Here is a 20,296-nt window from a genome sequence, read left to right on the forward strand (position 1 = left end):
TGGTCAGCCGTCTCCACTAATAGTCAAGCTCAGGGTGCGCACAGAAAGTTTGCAGAGGCTCCGTTTCCCCTTTGCGGTCTTGTGATGAAATGAGGGTACAGTCATTGTATGGCTAGGGAAGTTTGGGCATTGTATGGGGAGGGCCTGTTCTGTAGGACCACGGCTTCGGACACTCCTGGGGATCGAGTTCTTTCCCCCTTTAGGCAGAGGCTATGAATGGTGCAGTTCGCCGTCGGCGCTTGATCTTCTGCGCATGTAGTTGCTGGATCGAGGCAGCGCCTCAGATGGCTCTCGGCCCAGGTAGGTAGGGAGCCATATAGCAAGAAACAGTATAGAGGTGGTGCTAGAGGGTCAAATAGGTGAATGGTGCAGCTATACCCAAGTATATCACCACTATATATACTTAAAGAAGATACAGTACAACCAAAAAAGGTAAAAGCGCACACACACACCAAGGAGGGTTATTTACCTGGAGTATAAAAATAATAGGTATGTCCTCCTTATATACAGTGAGTAGATTCAATTATAGAGTTCCCTATACAGAAAATATAAACACAGAGAAGGACATAGTGCAACCTGTATATTATATACAATAAGATAGGAAATTCTGAGATGGATTCACTCTCACACTTTAATGAGCCGTTTAGACGTAGGCTCAGGACTTATGGAGCTTTTATGTCACTTAAATGGGACATACACATTTCTTGTACTTATCAGGCAGGTTCCCCTTGGATCTCAATAGTCATCTATTGCCAGGTTTGGAGTCAGGAGCCAGGAGTATCAGGATAGGTGATTTATTAAAAAAATAAGTAGTAAAAAGCAATATTGCTTTTTGCGTTTTAACCAACAGTTAGAAGAACACCTGAGGAAGACCACTAAGTTACAATGAATATATTACAGCTTATATAGGGAGTAGTATTGCAGGCTCAATTATTTAATTAAAACCACCTGCATAGGTAATTACCGTATATGGTCCGGACCGGATGTGATCTGCCACCTCCAATATGGCTCCACATCCGGTTCGGAAACATCCATTTATAAGAGGGCGGAACTTAAAAACAAATAACAGAAAAACATAAATATTCAGTACTATAATCAATGTCCTCCCCCATCATAGTCAGCCTACACGATATATATAAATCGTGGGTGACTATGAGGATGGGGGTATTATGAATCCGTTCCGGTATCCCGTCGCGTCACTTCCGGTCATGTGTGTAGCAATGGAGTCCGTCCGTCGCGTCACTTCCGGTTTCGCCAGAAGTCAGTCGGCATCTTTAGAGTGGGCAGTCAGGTCAAATGTATAAGGATATATACTCAGACCACAGGGCAAATATTACATATAAAAATAGGAGAAATAAATATCAATATTAATTACATCGTAGAGCACAGTTAAGTAGCACAAAAAAGAATTTCATATGTATATCACTAAAATAAGTGATAAGTAAAATACATCAAATTTAAAGTGCATAAAGTTGATGTGCTACATAAACACAATACAGAATAAATGTGCAAAAGTACCCACAAAATACAATGGACATAAAAAACCCGCTGTCCAGCAAATTCTTGTTCACAATCGCTAAAGCTGGAAAAACAAAGAGAAACCTCTCCATATAGGAGATATATAATGAATGTCTTAAGAATATAAAACCCAACATATGAAAATTAATAAAACAGAAAGGGGCTAAAAAGGACAAAGCAGGGAGGGGAGGGGGGGGGGGAATTTACCCACCAGTGTGGACTATCCCCATATGCATCCATTATAACAATTTATTAATTTCGAAATCGATATTTAGTCCTCTTGGAGTCAGGGAGCGTAACTCAAAGATCCACTTAGATTCTTTTAAACTGAGAGCTCTGGATATGTCCCCACCTCTCTGTAACGGAGCTCCGTGTACTCCGACCGAGTACCCTCCGTTGATGGATGCTCCTAGCGCTCTCAGAGGACTCCAAGCACTGCAGACGACACCACAACCACCGCAGGCTCCACAACCGCCGTAGCTTAACTGGAGCCGCGCCGTCTTCCTTCCACCCTGGATCGGCTTCTGTCCTCCAGGACCATGTGGGGAAGACCTCTCCTCCAGGAGAGCGTAACAGGAACAAGCTCTTAAAAGAGCTAAGTGATTAAGAGCTCAGGGGAATATGCAGAGCATAGCAATCCCCAGTGCGATATAGCAGTTCCCTCCAATAACGAGACAAGGCTACGTATTGAGGGTCAGAAGAGGTCTGAGGACTGGAACACCCAGCCTGCTTTTTATTAGGATCAGGTACATACAGGACACTCCCAGGGGGAGGATGAAATTGACCAATCACATGCATGGTAACACCCCCACGTCTCCTCCCCTCAGATAAACACATAACCTAATTAAAACATACATTATTTTACCCAAGTTCTGGATGTACCCCAAAAACAGGGGGTACAGCTTTAAATCTGGTATCCCCAAATAGCCCTTGTTCAGGGGAACAGTCTGTCCAAAAATCAGCCCATTCGGATGGATGGTTCGGGAGATACAGGGCTCCAAAGTTTTGACCGACCGCACAGACCAACTAGCCGAAAATAGTTCCATTAGTTTTGGCCTTGCGGTCGGTCTCCGTTCGCACGGTAAAATAGACGAAATTCTTGCCATCCATTCGCATCTTTGTGGTCGCTAGAATCCCCATACTAAGTTAAGTATAACTACCGAACGGCCGGTCGTTCGGTAGTTTCCGTGCGTATTTCTGGATGTCTGGAGGTCTTAGCGGTATTCGCCTGTTTGTGCTTCCGATTTCAGTTCCATGCGTTCACAGGCAAACACCGCTGTTCGCACGCAAGATGGCCGCGAACACGTGGAAAAGTCCCGAAATGGCGGCCACCTATTCAGAGCACAAAGAATTCGCATGAAATCATGCGAACGGCTGTATTCTCCAGTAATGTGATTCTTATGCAATATATTCGCCTAAATCTCCTGGCTGTTAGGTTATATTAGTAGTCCAAACCTACAGCATAGATAAAGGGAAAAAGACAGTCTAATACAAGCCCATATGCCTGAATACAGGGTTTACAGTGCAATATAGTCCAGGACCATAGTCGCAGGGGAGGAGGCAGGCAAGCAGGCCTCTCCAGGACAAAGTGGCGAAGGGCACTTCGTCACACATCTCCCCTTTGGGGGGAAGACTAACCAGGCACCTGACCTTCTGTCGGTCAGTGCCTCCGTTAGTCGATCCACCAACCCACAATAAACAGATGTCCGAGTAGCCCCCCCACAACATCAAAGTACAGGAACAGCCCACCCACAACACACAGTCACTGCACCTGGGTATTTGGCTGTGGTAATGAGGCCACATGCCGAGGGTACTTGAAGGGCAGAGGCCAACTGCACTCTGCCCAGATGCCAGCTCTTCTGCTGGGGTAGCCTGCAGGACATCAGGCTCTGGACCAGGGACAAAGGTAGGGCAGAGGCCGACTGCGCTCTGTCCAGCTGCCAGCTCTTCCGTTGGGGTACTGAGACCATAGTCCGGCTCAGTAGTCAAGGGAACATGGACGTCAGGAGGGGTTAGCATCGCCTCCGTTAACCCTGGTGCCACGCTAGGAGTTAGCTGGGGAGGGGAATTTGTACTTACCCCCTCCTCTGGGTGTCCCGGTGAGGGTAGTTGGGGATCTGGAAGGGCTGTCCAGCATCCCTGTAGGTCAGGCACAGAGACTACGGTCCCATCTGCGCCGTCTGGAGGATTGGTGTCTCCCCTTGTTGGGGGAAGCTGCCGCTGGGGAGAGGGGGTGCTGTGCTCCTTTCCTGGAAACACAGGCTGCCGCTGGAGAGGGAGACCGCCTGTCTCCACTCCCTTACCATGGTCCTGTTGCTGTAGAGAGGGACCAACTGTCTCTGCTCTCTGTAGGACACACTGCTGCTGGGGGGGAAGAACGGCACCTTCGGCCCCCTGGGGTACACACTGCCGCTGGAGAGGGAGACCGCCTGTCTCCGCTCCCTTACCATGGTCCTGTTGCTGTAGAGAGGGACCAACTGTCTCTGCTCTCTGTAGGACATACTGCTGCTGGGGGGGAAGGACGGCACCTTCGGCCCCCTGGGGTACACACTGCCGCTGGAGAGGGAGACCGCCTGTCTCCACTCCCTTACCATGGTCCTGTTGCTGTAGAGAGGGACCAACTGTCTCTGCTCTCTGTAGGACACACGGCTGCTGGGGGGGAAGGACGGCCCCTTCGGCCCCCTGTAACTCACGCTGTTGTTGGGGCGCAGGGACGGAATACTTTGCCCTCACTGCCCGATATTCTGCTTCCATCTGCAGATACTCCGCCAGTTCTCTCCTCATTCTTGGTATCATTTCCTCGGTTAGAAGGGACCCGTAGATAGCCAACCGCCGCTTCAGCATAGCGTCAAACTGTACGTGACTATACCAATAGTCCAGTTTTGCTGGGTGTTCCCAGGATGCTGTTCCTCGCCCTAGGGAAGCCATCCTGTTGTAGCCAGGGGCGCTGCCCAATGGCTAGCGTTGCCCTCAATTGTAACTCCAAACGTTACCCGTGTCTCTGAGCTGCTTCTCCTCGCACTAGGACGCCATCCCACCGCTGCCACCACTGTAACGGAGCTCCGTGTACTCCGACCGAGTACCCTCCGTTGATGGATGCTCCTAGCGCTCTCAGAGGACTCCAAGCACTGCAGACGACACCACAACCACCGCAGGCTCCACAACCGCCGTAGCTTAACTGGAGCCGCGCCGTCTTCCTTCCACCCTGGATCGGCTTCTGTCCTCCAGGACCGTGTGGGGAAGACCTCTCCTCCAGGAGAGCGTAACAGGAACAAGCTCTTAAAAGAGCTAAGTGATTAAGAGCTCAGGGGAATATGCAGAGCATAGCAATCCCCAGTGCGATATAGCAGTTCCCTCCAATAACGAGACAAGGCTACGTATTGAGGGTCAGAAGAGGTCTGAGGACTGGAACACCCAGCCTGCTTTTTATTAGGATCAGGTACATACAGGACACTCCCAGGGGGAGGATGAAATTGACCAATCACATGCATGGTAACACCCCCACGTCTCCTCCCCTCAGATAAACACATAACCTAATTAAAACATACATTATTTTACCCAAGTTCTGGATGTACCCCAAAAACAGGGGGTACAGCTTTAAATCTGGTATCCCCAAATAGCCCTTGTTCAGGGGAACAGTCTGTCCAAAAATCAGCCCATTCGGATGGATGGTTCGGGAGATACAGGGCTCCAAAGTTTTGACCGACCGCACAGACCAACTAGCCGAAAATAGTTCCATTAGTTTTGGCCTTGCGGTCGGTCTCCGTTCGCACGGTAAAATAGACGAAATTCTTGCCATCCATTCGCATCTTTGTGGTCGCTAGAATCCCCATACTAAGTTAAGTATAACTACCGAACGGCCGGTCGTTCGGTAGTTTCCGTGCGTATTTCTGGATGTCTGGAGGTCTTAGCGGTATTCGCCTGTTTGTGCTTCCGATTTCAGTTCCATGCGTTCACAGGCAAACACCGCTGTTCGCACGCAAGATGGCCGCGAACACGTGGAAAAGTCCCGAAATGGCGGCCACCTATTCAGAGCACAAAGAATTCGCATGAAATCATGCGAACGGCTGTATTCTCCAGTAATGTGATTCTTATGCAATATATTCGCCTAAATCTCCTGGCTGTTAGGTTATATTAGTAGTCCAAACCTACAGCATAGATAAAGGGAAAAAGACAGTCTAATACAAGCCCATATGCCTGAATACAGGGTTTACAGTGCAATATAGTCCAGGACCATAGTCGCAGGGGAGGAGGCAGGCAAGCAGGCCTCTCCAGGACAAAGTGGCGAAGGGCACTTCGTCACACTCTCCAATGTCCTACCACTTTTTCAATAGCAAAAAACTTAGAAACCTGGAATCCGAACCATGGTGTTGTAAAAAATGCCTAGATACACTATGGTTGGGAAAACCTTTCTGAATATTTCTAAGATGCTCGCTAATCCTTATCTTGAGTTGGCGGGACGTTTTCCCCACATATTGGTATCCACAACTGCATTGTAAAAGATAAATTACGTAGGTAGAGTGACAAGTGATTAAAGATTTAATATGGTATTCTTTTTTAGTCACTGATGAATGGAAATGTTCCACTTTCTTGTTCAATCTTAGGGTATTGCAACAAGCTTTACAAGATCCACAGTAGAAAAAGCCCTTTTGTTCATGCGTCCAATTGCTTAAAAAATTCCTCGGCGCTTCTGTTTTAATGAAGCTAGATGTTACCATTTGTTTCAGATTTTTCGCACCCCTAAATATGAACTTGGGTTTATTACCTATGTACTGCTTAATATCCTCCTCGTGTTGTAAAATGTGCCAATTTTTGTTAATAATTTTTTTTAATGGCACCAATATTACTAGAGAAGTTAAAAATAAAGGGGATCTGTTTATTTTGTTGTCCTAGATCATTTTTCCCTTTATATTGTAGCAGAGGAGACCTGTCCATATTGCCAACCTGATCTATTTTTTCCTGCAGGTCATCATTTCCATACCCTTTTAGTGTCAATTGGTTTTTGAGGGACGTTGCCTGACTAATGTAGTCCTCTTTTTTGGTACAGTTCTTACGTATCCGGAGGAACTGCCCTTTGGGTATATTATTTAGCCATGGGCGATGATGGCAGCTGTCTATTTCAATAAAACTATTGACATCTACCTTTTTAAAAAATGTTTTAGTCATTCAAACTTGGTCCTGAATAAAAACGTTGAGATCTAAAAAATCAATACTGTATTTACTCACACTTTGAGTGTAATTCCCCAATCGTTATCATTAAGATATGTAAAAAACTGGAGGAAAGTGTCTTCTGACCCCTTCCATATAATAAAAATATCGTCAATATACCTCTTGTAGAGGACCAAGTTTGCGCCAAAATCATGTCCCTGAAAAACAAAAGATTGTTCCCAAAAGGACATAAATAAATTAGCATAGCTTGGCGCAAACTTGGTCCCCATGGCCGTACCTTTTGATTTGCATAAAAAACTCCTCATCAAACCAAAAATAATTATTGTGCAAAATCATACGTATTCCCTCCAGAATAAAATTTCTCTGTGGTTCTCCATATACATCAGATGCCTCAAGGTAAAAGTCAACAGCCTTACATCCTTTATCATGCTGGATGATTGTATAAAGACTTGACACATCACATGTTGCAAGTAAATAATCGTCATGCCAGCTAAAGTCTTTCAAAATATTAAGTAGACTCATTGAGTCTTGTAAAAAAGCCGGAGTGTTTTTGACTAAAGGTTGGAGGTGGTAATCAATATATTGAGACAATGCGGACAGAACTGAATTAATCCCAGAGACAATGGGGCGTCCTGGGGGGTTGACTGTGTCCTTATGAATTTTGGGCAATATTATATATATATATATATATATATATATATATATATCAGGAAGTCTCGGGTGTTCCGGGAATAAAAAAGAAAACTCCTTTTTATCCAAAATATTGTCCTCTAGACCCTTCTCCAGGAATATTTTCAATTTGTTTTTAATTCCTTCTAGAGGGTCCTTTTTAAGTTTCACATATGTGGTTGTATCTTCCAATTGTCTATATATTTCCCGTACATACCAATTCTTATCAAGGATGACTACCCCTCCCCCTTGTCTGCTGGTTTGACAACAATGGATTTATCTCTTTTAATTGAATCTATGGCTTTTCTTTCTTGAAAAGAGATATTCTGTTCAAATTTAGTAAGGGGTTTAATATTATGTATATCCTCAAGGCAAGTTCTCAAAAACCTTAATGGTATCTCTTTTAAGAAAGGTGGGAAAAAAATCAGATTTTTTTTTCTTCAAATCTGTGTGTATAATACCCACACCTTCACTCATTAAAGCCGTATTGGCCATTGCTGCTGGCATAGTAGGATTTTGTTTGTTAAAAAAATTCTTTAAACAAAGTTTTCTAGTGTAGCGATTAAGATCAAGAAATACATCAAATTTATTTGCTGGACAGCTATAAAATAGATAAAATTGAAAAAAGTCTCATCTTCAACAAAAAAAAAAGAAATTTAATAGAGATCTTGAAGATTATGCTAATAATAGGGTTAGGGTGCCTCCCAACTCTAAGAAAGATAATTACCATCAGAGACATAAAGAGAGACCTAGAATCCCAGAAGTTGGGGAGAAGTCATCAATTTTATATAGGAACAAAGACATCCATCAGCATTCCAAATCCTACAATAATTATAGATTCAGAAAAGAGGATCCTCAATCTTTAATTGAGGATAACTATGGGCCCAACATAACAAGGCCCCACCTGCAGGGTAATAGACCTCAGAGACCTAGAAGGACCTCAGAACCACCTAAACCTAATTATCCTGTGCCTGGGTCATCTTCTCAGAGATGGAATAGGTTTAGGGAAAGGGAGATTTCTAACAATAGGAGAAGAAGTCCAGCTAGAAAGGTTTCCCCACAAATACCTCTAAAGAATCGTTTTGAAGCCCTCAGAACAGAACCTCGGGAGGATGTTTTTTTAGGGAACCGAATGGGGAGAAACACCCCGATAAAAGAAACCCCAAGAAAAAGGACCAGAAAATCAGAAGAGGAGGGAGAGATTATGCCAGGAAAAAGGAGGCAGAGGGAAGTGAGAAGGATTTTTAATTTGTCTAATAGAGTCCTTTCCCCAGTAGAGAGAGGAATTTTATCTAAAAGTTTTAAATTTGTACCCAGCTGTCCAGCAAATAAATTTGATGTATTTCTTGATCTTAATCGCTACACTAGAAAACTTTGTTTAAAGAAATTTTTTAACAAACAAAATCCTACTATGCCAGCAGCAATGGCCAATACAGCTTTAATGAGTGAAGGTGTGGGTATTATACACACAGATTTGAAGAGAAAAATCTGATTATTTTTTTTCCCACCTTTCTTAAAACAGATACCATTAAGGTTTTTGAGAACTCATGCCTTGAGGATATACATAATATTAAACCCCTTACTAAATTTGAACAGAATATCTCTTTTCAAGAAAGAAAAGCCATAGATTCAATTAAAAGAGATAAATCCATTGTTGTCAAACCAGCAGACAAAGGGTAGTCATCCTTGATAAGAATTGGTATGTACGGGAAATATATAGACAATTGGAAGATACGACCACATACCGTATTTTTCGCTCCATAAGACGCACTTTTTTTCCCCTCAAAAGTGAGGGGAAATGTCTGTGCGTCTTATGGAGCGAATATGAAGCTTTACTTACCTGTCTTGCAGCGTTGGCCGGCAGCACAGGGCGCACCGCGGTAGTGGAACTTGAATTTCATGTTCCGGTTTCCGGCGGGACTGAAAGGAAGTGTGCACAAGCTGAGTGCGCACTTCCTTTCAGTCCCGCCGGAAACCGGAACATGAAATTCAAGTTCCACTACCGCGGTGCGCCCTGTGCTGCCGGCCAACGCTGCAAGACAGGTAAGTAATTATAGGACAAGGGGAGGGGGACAATATGGGAGGGGGATAAAGTCTATGGGGAGGGAGGGGGATGAAGTCTATGGGGAGGGGGAGGGGGATGAAGTCTATGGGGAGGGGGAGGGGGATGAAGTCTATGGGGAGGGGGAGGGGGATGAAGTCTATGGGGAGGGGGATGAAGTCTATGGGGAGGGGGATGAAGTCTATGGAGGGGGGGGTGGAAGTCTGTGGGGGGGGGGGGTGGAAGTCTGTGGGGGGGGGGGGTGGAAGTCTGTGGGGAGGGGGGGGTGGAAGTCTGTGGGGAGGGGGGGGTGGAAGTCTGTGGGGAGGGGGGGGTGGAAGTCTGTGGGGAGGGGGGGGTGGAAGTCTGTGGGGAGGGGAGGGTGGAAGTCTGTGGGGAGGGGAGGGTGGAAGTCTGTGGGGAGGGGAGGGTGGAAGTCTGTGGGGAGGGGAGGGTGGAAGTCTGTGGGGAGGGGGGGGTGGAAGTCTGTGGGGAGGGGGGGGGTGGAAGTCTGTGGGGAGGGGGGGGGGTGGAAGTCTGTGGGGAGGGGGGGGTGGAAGTCTGTGGGGAGGGGGGGGTGGAAGTCTGTGGGGAGGGGGGGGTGGAAGTCTGTGGGGAGGGGGGGGTAGAAGTCTGTGGGGAGGGGGGGTGGAAGTCTGTGGGGAGGGGGGGTGGAAGTCTGTGGGGAGGGGGGGAGATGAAGTCTGTGGGGAGGGGGGGAGATGAAGTCTGTGGGGAGGGGGGGAGATGAAGTCTGTGGGGAGGGGGGGAGATGAAGTCTGTGGGAAGGTGGGAGATGAAGTCTGTGGGGAGGGGGGGAGATGAAGTCTGTGGGGAGGGGGGGAGATGAAGTCTGTGGGGAGGGGGGGAGATGAAGTCTGTGGGGAGGGGGGAGATGAAGTCTGTGGGGAGGGGGGGAGATGAAGTCTGTGGGGAGGTGGGAGATGAAGTCTGTGGGGAGGGGGGGAGATGAAGTCTGTGGGGAGGGGGGGAGATGAAGTCTGTGGGGAGGGGGGAGATGAAGTCTGTGGGGAGGGGGGAGATGAAGTCTGTGGGGAGGGGGGGAGATGAAGTCTGTGGGGAGGGGGGGAGATGAAGTCTGTGGGGAGGGGGGGAGATGAAGTCTGTGGGGAGGGGGGAGATGAAGTCTATGGGGAGGGGGGGAGATGAAGTCTATGGGGAGGGGGGGAGATGAAGTCTATGGGAGAGAGGAGAAGACTATGGAAGGGGGGGGACACTATGGGACAGGGGAGAAAAAAAATATTCTGTACAAACTGTCCCATAGTAAGAAACACTATGGGACAGTTTGTTCAGAATATTTTTTTTCTGGGTTTCTTCCTCTAAAAACTAGGTGCGTCTTATGGTGAGGTGCGTCTTATGGAGCGAAAAATACGGTATGTGAAACTTAAAAAGGACCCTCTAGAAGGAATTAAAAACAAATTGAAAATATTCCTGGAGAAGGGTCTAGAGGACAATATTTTGGATAAAAAGGAGTTTTCTTTTTTATTCCCGGAACACCCGAGACTTCCTGATATATATATATATATATATATATATATAATATTGCCCAAAATTCATAAGGACACAGTCAACCCCCCAGGACGCCCCATTGTCTCTGGGATTAATTCAGTTCTGTCCGCATTGTCTCAATATATTGATTACCACCTCCAACCTTTAGTCAAAAACACTCCGGCTTTTTTACAAGACTCAATGAGTCTACTTAATATTTTGAAAGACTTTAGCTGGCATGACGATTATTTACTTGCAACATGTGATGTGTCAAGTCTTTATACAATCATCCAGCATGATAAAGGATGTAAGGCTGTTGACTTTTACCTTGAGGCATCTGATGTATATGGAGAACCACAGAGAAATTTTATTCTGGAGGGAATACGTATGATTTTGCACAATAATTATTTTTGGTTTGAGGAGGAGTTTTTTATGCAAATCAAAGGTAAGGCCATGGGGACCAAGTTTGCGCCAAGCTATGCTAATTTATTTATGTCCTTTTGGGAACAATCTTTTGTTTTTCAGGGACATGATTTTGGCGCAAACTTGGTCCTCTACAAGAGGTATATTGACGATATTTTTATTATATGGAAGGGGTCAGAAGACACTTTCCTCCAGTTTTTTACATCTCTTAATGATAACGATTGGGGAATTACACTCAAAGTGAGTAAATACAGTATTGATTTTTTAGATCTCAACGTTTTTATTCAGGACCAAGTTTGAATGACTAAAACATTTTTTAAAAAGGTAGATGTCAATAGTTTTATTGAAATAGACAGCTGCCATCATCGCCCATGGCTAAATAATATACCCAAAGGGCAGTTCCTCCGGATACGTAAGAACTGTACCAAAAAAGAGGACTACATTAGTCAGGCAACGTCCCTCAAAAACCAATTGACACTAAAAGGGTATGGAAATGATGACCTGCATGAAAAAATAGATCAGGTTGGCAATATGGACAGGTCTCCTCTGCTACAATATAAAGGGAAAAATGATCTAGGACAACAAAATAAACAGATCCCCTTTATTTTGAACTTCTCTAGTAATATTGGTGCCATTAAAAAAATTATTAACAAAAATTGGCACATTTTACAACTCGAGGAGGATATTTAAGCAGTACATAGGTAATAAACCCAAGTTCATATTTAGGGGTGCGAAAAATCTGAAACAAATGGTAACATCTAGCTTCATTAAAACAGAAGCGCCGAGGAATTTTTTAAGCAATTGGACGCATGAACAAAAGGGCTTTTTCTACTGTGGATCTTGTAAAGCTTGTTGCAATACCCTAAGATTGAACAAGAAAGTGGAAAATTTCCATTCATCAGTGACTAAAAAAGAATACCATATTAAATCTTTAATCACTTGTCACTCTACCTACGTCATTTATCTTTTACAATGCAGTTGTGGATACCAATATGTGGGGAAAACGTCCCGCCAACTCAAGATAAGGATTAGCGAGCATCTTAGAAATATTCAGAAAGGTTTTCCCAACCATAGTGTATCTAGGCATTTTTTACACCACCATGGTTCGGATTCCAGGTTTCTAAGTTTTTTGCTATTGAAAAAGTGGTAGGACATTGGAGAGGTGGGGACATATCCAGAGCTCTCAGTTTAAAAGAATCTAAGTGGATCTTTGAGTTACGCTCCCTGACTCCAAGAGGACTAAATATCGATTTCGAAATTAATAAATTGTTATAATGGATGCATATGGGGATAGTCCACACTGGTGGGTAAATCCCCCCTCCCCTCCCTGCTTTGTCCTTTTTAGCCTTTTTAGCCCCTTTCTGTTTTATTAATTTTTATATGTTGGGTTTTATATTCTTAAGACATTCATTATATATCTCCTATATGGAGAGGTTTCTCTTTGTTTTTCAGCTTTAGCGATTGTGAACAAGAATTTGCTGGACAGCGGGTTTTTTATGTCCATTGTATTTTGTGGGTACTTTTGCACATTTATTTTGTATTGTGTTTATGTAGCACATCAACTTTATGCACTTTAAATTTGATGTATTTTACTTATCACTTATCTTAGTGATATACATATGAAATTCTTTTTTGTGCTACTTAACTGTGCTCTACGATGTAATTAATATTGATATTTATTTCTCCTATTTTTTTATGTAATATTTGCCCTGTGGTATGAGTATATATCCTTATACATTTGACCTGACTGCCCACTCTAAAGATGCCGACTGACTTCTGGCGAAACCGGAAGTGACGCGACGGACGGACTCCATTGCTACACACATGACCGGAAGTGATGCGACGGGATACCGGAACGGATTCATAATACCCCCATCCTCATAGTCACCCACGATTTATATATATCGTGTAGGCTGACTATGATGGGGGAGGACATTGATTATAGTACTGAATATTTATGTTTTTCTGTTATTTGTTTTTAAGTTCCGCCCTCTTATAAATGGATGTTTCCGAACCGGATGTGGAGCCATATTGGAGGTGGCAGATCACATCCGGTCCGGACCATATACGGTAATTACCTATGCAGGTGGTTTTAATTAAATAATTGAGCCTGCAATACTACTCCCTATATAAGCTGTAATATATTCATTGTAACTTAGAAGAGCACCTGAGGAAGACCACTAACTGTTGGTTAAAACGCAAAAAGCAGTATTGCTTTTTACTACTTATTTTTTTAATAAATCACCTATCCTGATGCTCCTGACTCCAAACCTGGCAATAGATGACTATTGAGATCCAAGGGGAACCTGCCTGATGAGTACAAGAAATGTGTATGTCCCATTTAAGTGACATAAAAGCTCCATAAGTCCTGAGCCTACTTCTAAACGGCTCATTAAAGTGTGAGTGAATCCATCTCAGAATTTCCTATCTTAGTGCAACCTGTATATTATATACAATATGTCCTTCTCTGACTTCCATAAGGGAGAAGGTGGTCCATTATTGGTTCGTTTTGATGTGTAAATCTGTGGAAAATCTAAACTTATTACTACAAGAAAATACAATTCCAACCCTTAATGAGCTGCTTGGCACCTCTAAAACACAGACACTTTGGATATACTAATATATTCCCAACTTGTCATTTTTTTTTTTACGAAAGGAGGTAAAGAGAGCTTTCTTTTTTTTTTTTTTTTAGCTATTTTGTACTTCCAATTTACATTCCATTCCCTGTCTAAGATATAAGCTCTGATTTAAAAGGGCTTAATGGATGAGACACCTGATCATTTCTAGAGTAAATGGACAGATGCCTTGCATATACATGTACCGACTGATGACTGGTCTTATATTTTCCGAAAAGTTATGATGAATTCGGTTAGCCAGTCTAAAAGGGAATCTTTTTATAAATGGGTAACAGTGGTATAGAATAGCAACGGCATTGCTATTTTCCCATAGTAAATAATACGTGTTAGAGATGTGGGCTAGAGGAAGGTACTCTCGAACATGTCTCAAATATTCAGCAGTATTGGAAACAAGTAATTATATATATATATATATATATATTAAACAAATTCTACCTTTTATCATATGACTTAACTCCCTCGCAGATTCTACTTGGTTGGCCCAATGCGTTTACTGTTATAAACCAACTGAAATTACTGTGGTTTTTAATTAACGAGGCCAACACACTAATCCCAGTTGTTGGGGGGGGGGGGGGGGAACTATTACTCCAACAATAGAAAACAGAGTAGAGAGAGTAAAAGGAGGAACTTCATTGGGAGCAGATAATAAAAAGGAAAAATACTTTAAAATATGGAACCCTTGGATAAACTATCGGTTATCAAAAGGAGAGGCTATATGATATATAAAATGATATATTTAATTCATAATTAGAACTGATGCAATACATTGTTTATGTATTTTTTTTTTCTCTTGATTGTTGTATGATTTGTGTTTTAATGAGCAATTGCACTGATTGAAATGTTTGTATGAAATGCATATTATGAGATTAGGAAATAACAACTATGATACTACAAACTATTATGGAATATTTAAAATCAGATATATCAGCGGTAATATGCATCATGAAAAGAAAATGTAAAAAAATATAACTACAACTATGGAATGTTTCATGATCTCAGAATATAGAAAAAACAGAAAGAAAGAAAGATTAGCTAATTATGGTGAGATGACCATATAGTTTCGGAGAATGTATGGACCTACTATACAATCACAATATATTCTTCCTGGTAAAACACTTTCCAAATAAAGAGCATAAGACAGAGAACACTGCTCTAAGAGGTGGAAAATCAATCAGATGTGTGCATCTTATTTTTCTCGAATCCCAGATTCAGAGCTCATTAGTGTTGGAAAATGCATGCATAATTTATAAGCAGATATCTGAATATAGCTTTAAGTTGTATGAAAGATGAATGCTTTGATTGCGCTGCAGCTCTTAACTCTTACATTTTAAAATAATTGCACAGCCTCCTTTATTAGCTAAATCAACTTTAAGGTGTCAAGCTCTGCATGTTTTTTTTTTTTCTTGCAATATAATTTCTATTAATTCATTAAACTGTAAGGTGCTTGAGAATAAAATCGGAACTTAAAATTTTTCTTTAGCAGACATTAAATGAGTTACTCTCAACAATATGCTAGCCCTATACTGGACAGTTTAGAAATTCGTACCACCCAACTAACCAGCACTCAGCAGTTTTTGGGTTCTGTACCCCAACTTTGATCTCTGGTGTCTCACAAAACCTGAAAATTGTCAAGCTATTAAGCCCATGTGTACAGTGACTTCACAGCATACTGCGCACATGCAGCCATGAGCAGGGTTGGCCAGTTAGTCACATATACATTCTTTTGGGTGTATTCAAAGACACCAAGGCGTCAGTGGGATAAGCCTATAGTCCTGTCGACCCTATTTCTTCTACAGGATAAACACCCATCTCTACTTACTGTGTTGTGACTAGAACAGAATGTAGTGGTGGGTCTTTAAAAGCCAAAAATCTAAATCTATTCTAAACAATTAAAATTCCCAGATTTTACTATTAACATGACGTAAAGTCATGATTTTATTAAAGACACGGAGGCGAGTATTATGCATAACTCTTTCTTTATTCCCTCAGCAGCAAAGATAGAGGAATATAAATATTATCAAAATGAAAGAAAAAAAACTGTATAGGTACACAGGCAACCAATCACATAACAGGAAGTGACTATAAAAGGCCTGTGTCTCCCACAATCCCCTCTTTCTTCCGAACACCGAAGACCAGGGTACATGAACGATATCCCACTTGGCAAGAACAGGAAACCGGAACATATCGATAACTTCAAGCTAAAAGAGAGAGATAAATATGGTAATACACAAACTCCAAACTGAAGACTTACCAGACTGTCAGTTGCTAATCAGGAAAACTGAAATCTGTAATATATAAAAAAAATTATGATTAATATAAATCGTATCTAACCAACAAACATCAATGAGTAAGCATAGCTGCCATACACATTACACATTAAATAGACCAGATTGCAACATACCTGACAAGTCCAATAGCATCTCACCCCGTAACCCCACACCAGGAGGGTGGGTGGGAATAATACTCGCCTCCGTGTCTTTAATAAAATCATGACTTTACTTCATGTTAATAGTAAAATCTGGGAATTTTATTAAAGACACGGAGGATCATATTATGCAAGTTCAAAGCTGCGCTACTACTTGAGATGCTATGTGTTCAATTGGTCTGAAATAGAAATAGTCTCGGAAATAGTCGCGGAAGGTCGATTCCCGAGACCAATCCGCCGCTCGCATAATGTCCTCTAGACGACAGCCGACTGCAGAAACCTTTGAAGCCATAGCACCACGTACAGAATGAGGCGTGAAAATAGAAGTGTCTATTCCCGCCGAAGATAAGAGCCAGCGTACCCAACGTGCCACAGTCGGGGTCGATAACGCGATCGAAAAGAAATGAATAATGGATGTAAATCTAACGAACGAAGAGACTGCGTAGCCTCCAAATAAGCCTTTAGACAATCCACTGGACAGAGTGCCGGACTCTCCGAGAATCTAGGGTATACAAACGACTTGGATGCCGATTTAGTCCTCCTGGATATGTTGAAAGAAACAACCTCGGGAGTAAAAGTAATGGCGTCCCAATCAAGGGCTCTGACGTCAGACACTCTCTTACACAAAATCAAACAGAGTAACATCACTAGCTTAGAGGACAAATGTTTAAGTGCCAGTCCCTGGTTAGGGTACCAGGATGATAGGAACTGTAACATCACATTGACGTCCCAGAAGGCAGAGAAACGAGTCCTAGGCGGTCGAGCGAGACGAATACCCTTGAGAAGGCGACATACGAAAGGATGTCTACCGACGGGTGAACCATCCAAACCACTATGTCCAGCTGAGATAGCTGATCGGAAAAGGTTGATAGTGCGGTACGCCTTACCCGAATCGAACAGGAGCATGAGGAACTCCAGGATCAGATGGAAAGGGGCAGATACAGGATCCATTGACCGTTCAATGCACCAACTAGACCAGGATTTCCATTAAAAAACGGTATGCTGATCTCGTACCTGGAGCCCAGGCGTTATCGAGGAGCAGGAGAGTTGCTCGCGGAACGTTTGGGACAACCAAAGGTCCCCTGAAAGGAGCCACGCTATCAGAGGCAACTGGTTTTGCATCACCAGCCCATGTGAGTTCCCATCTGGATCCAGAAGGAGTTCTTGGAAACTCTGGATCAGTCGAGGGTAATCTATCGACAACTCCATCAGGCGTGGGAACCATGGTTGGGATCTCCACAGAGGGGTGATCAGCGTCAGGCAACAATCGTGACGAACCAACTTCGAGATCGTGCGAGCAATCATGTTGAACGGGGGAAAGGCATATAGGCGGCCCGTCGGCCATTCTTGAAGGAAAGCGTCCGTCGCCACCGCTGCCGGGTCTGGCCTCCAGCTGTAAAACTCCGGTCGTTGGGTGTTCAGGCGGAATGCGAACAGGTCCATAACGAACCATCCCCACAACCCGTCCAGGCTGTGAAACACCAAAGCGTGCAAGTGCCAATCTCCCAAGTCTCTCAAATGTCTCGAATTCCAATCTGCCCCCGAGTTGTCCAGACCCGGGATGTGCTCTGCCGTCACCGAGACGATGTTGTATAGACAAAATTGCCAAAAGTCTTTCGCCAATAGAGCCAGCATTCTGGATTTGGTTCCCCCCAGGTGATTTATATCCCGACTGCCGACACATTGTCCATCTTGAGGAGAACGCAGCAATTCGCCTGACCTGGGGTAAGGCTGCGAATTGCGAAAGCCCCTGCTAAGAGTTCTACACAGTTGATGTGCAAGGATCTCTCTATCTCGGACCATCTGCCTCCTGTGGAAACGTTGCCACAACGAGCTCCCCAGCCGTTTAAGCTGGCATCGGACTCTATCACCACGTCCGGAATGGAGCCGAAAATGGCCCTTCCGTTCCAAGCATCCATGTGTGCCAAACACCACACCAGTTCGTCCCTGGATTCCTCGTCCAGGCGTATCCGGGATTCGTAGGAATAATGACCTGATCTGAGGTGCGATCCTTTAAGCCGTCGGAGGGCTCGGTAGTGCAATGGACCCGGAAAGATCTCTTGAATGGAGGCTGCCAGTAGACCGATAATCCTTGCTAATTGTCTGACGGACAAATCCGAGACTCTAAGAGCTCGCCGAAGCTCTTTCTGGATGGCTTTCATCTTGGATTCCGGTAGGTATAGGAATTGTTGAATGGAATCCACTTTGAAACCCAAGAATTCCATTGATCGGGCCGGGGTCAGGACGGACTTGTCCCAGTTGATCATGAATCCCAGGTTTTGGAGCAGGTTGATCGTCCATTCCACATGGAGTTGTAGTTGTGTCCTGGACTGGGACATGATTAGAATGTCGTCCAAGTAAATAATCAGGCGTACTCCACGCGTACGCAGAAAGGTCACCACCAGTCTCATGATCTTGGTGAAGCACCAAGGAGCTCAGGAGAGACCGAACGGTAGGCATGTAAAACGCCACCGCCTCCCGTGCCAGGTGAAGTGGAGGTAGTCCCTGTGCTCCACCGCGATGGGTATTGTAAAATACACATCCTTCACATCTAGCTTGGCTAACCAATCTGACGGGCGGAGGAGGTCTCTGAGGCAATGAATGCCCTCCATCTGAAAATGCTGGTAGCGTAGGAACGCGTTGAGGGGTCGGAGATTTATCACCAGGCGGACGCCACCTCCTTTCTTTGGCACTAGGAAGAGGTTGCTCGTAAAGCCCGGGGTGGCGAACGGCAACTCCTCTATGGCGCCTTTTGACAACATCTCTCCGACCCCCCGCGGAAATCATTTTGTCCTGTTCTGAAGGAAGGGACAACTCCCTGGGGACAGAAACTTGGACAGGCCGGGAAACGAATTTGAGGTGATAACCTTGTACTGATTGCAGCACCCAAGCATCCGAAGTCACAGCTGCCCACCCCCGGTAGAATAAGGCCAACCTTCCCGCCACCCGTACATGAGCGAGAGGGGAAGAATGGGTACTCACCATAAGGACGTCTGCCCGAAGCAGCACCACGGGGGTATCTGGATCCCCAAGATCTTCCTCTAGCTGGGAAGAAAGGGGGAGCCCTCTGATCCTGGAAGCCCCGGGAGGGAATAAAGCTGCTGAGGGAATAAAGAGTTATGTATAATATGAGCCTCCGTGTCTTTAATAAAATCCATTTATTCAGCATTACACATCTTCAGCATAGAAGGAAAACATTGTATCCAATCCTCTCTCTCACTGCAGGCAGGGGCAGCCTATTAATAGATCGAACCACCCCTTGGTAGCATGTCAATTTGTTAAAATGATGTTGATCTTGTGTGGAGGGAAAAGTGCAGGATTATACACAGCACACTTAGAATTTAAAATATGCATAGACGTAAATGAAGATTCATTCAAGATGAGCAATTCTTCATTTGCTGCTCTACATTTGTTCAACAAGAACAATTATATTTATAAATGCTCATGTGCTACTCCAGTAAGAATCCTAACTTGCAGAGTATACGTAAGAATATACAGACAAAAATATGCCTGGGGGGGCGGAGCCTGACCACGAGCCGGAGCGGTCGCAACTCAGCACGGCTCCCGACCGAAACCCGCAAAGAAGCCCGACAAGTGGGAAATAAAACCCCCCAACTGACCCACTCCTGACCAGGGGCACCATCGGTACTCTACCCTACAACCTCCCATGCCGTTTGTGTGCCCGGCACGGGTGAACCGCCAGAAGCGCAGACCCGTGGCCTACAAGCCGGCTGCAGCCCTCGACTGGACGGCATTCCTCGACGGCCTCGACCAGCCAGAGGATTCAGCAGGGGACGATCCCCATACGGCACCCTTACCCACTCTGGCAGAAATGGGCCGCCGGTCCCAGAAACCCCCACCGGAGACGGCATCAGGGTCCAGGGACATCAGCACCATGCTGCAACA

This window comes from Pelobates fuscus, chromosome 1 (assembly GCF_036172605.1).
Source record: "Pelobates fuscus isolate aPelFus1 chromosome 1, aPelFus1.pri, whole genome shotgun sequence".
In the NCBI taxonomy this organism is placed as follows: Eukaryota; Metazoa; Chordata; class Amphibia; order Anura; family Pelobatidae; genus Pelobates; species Pelobates fuscus.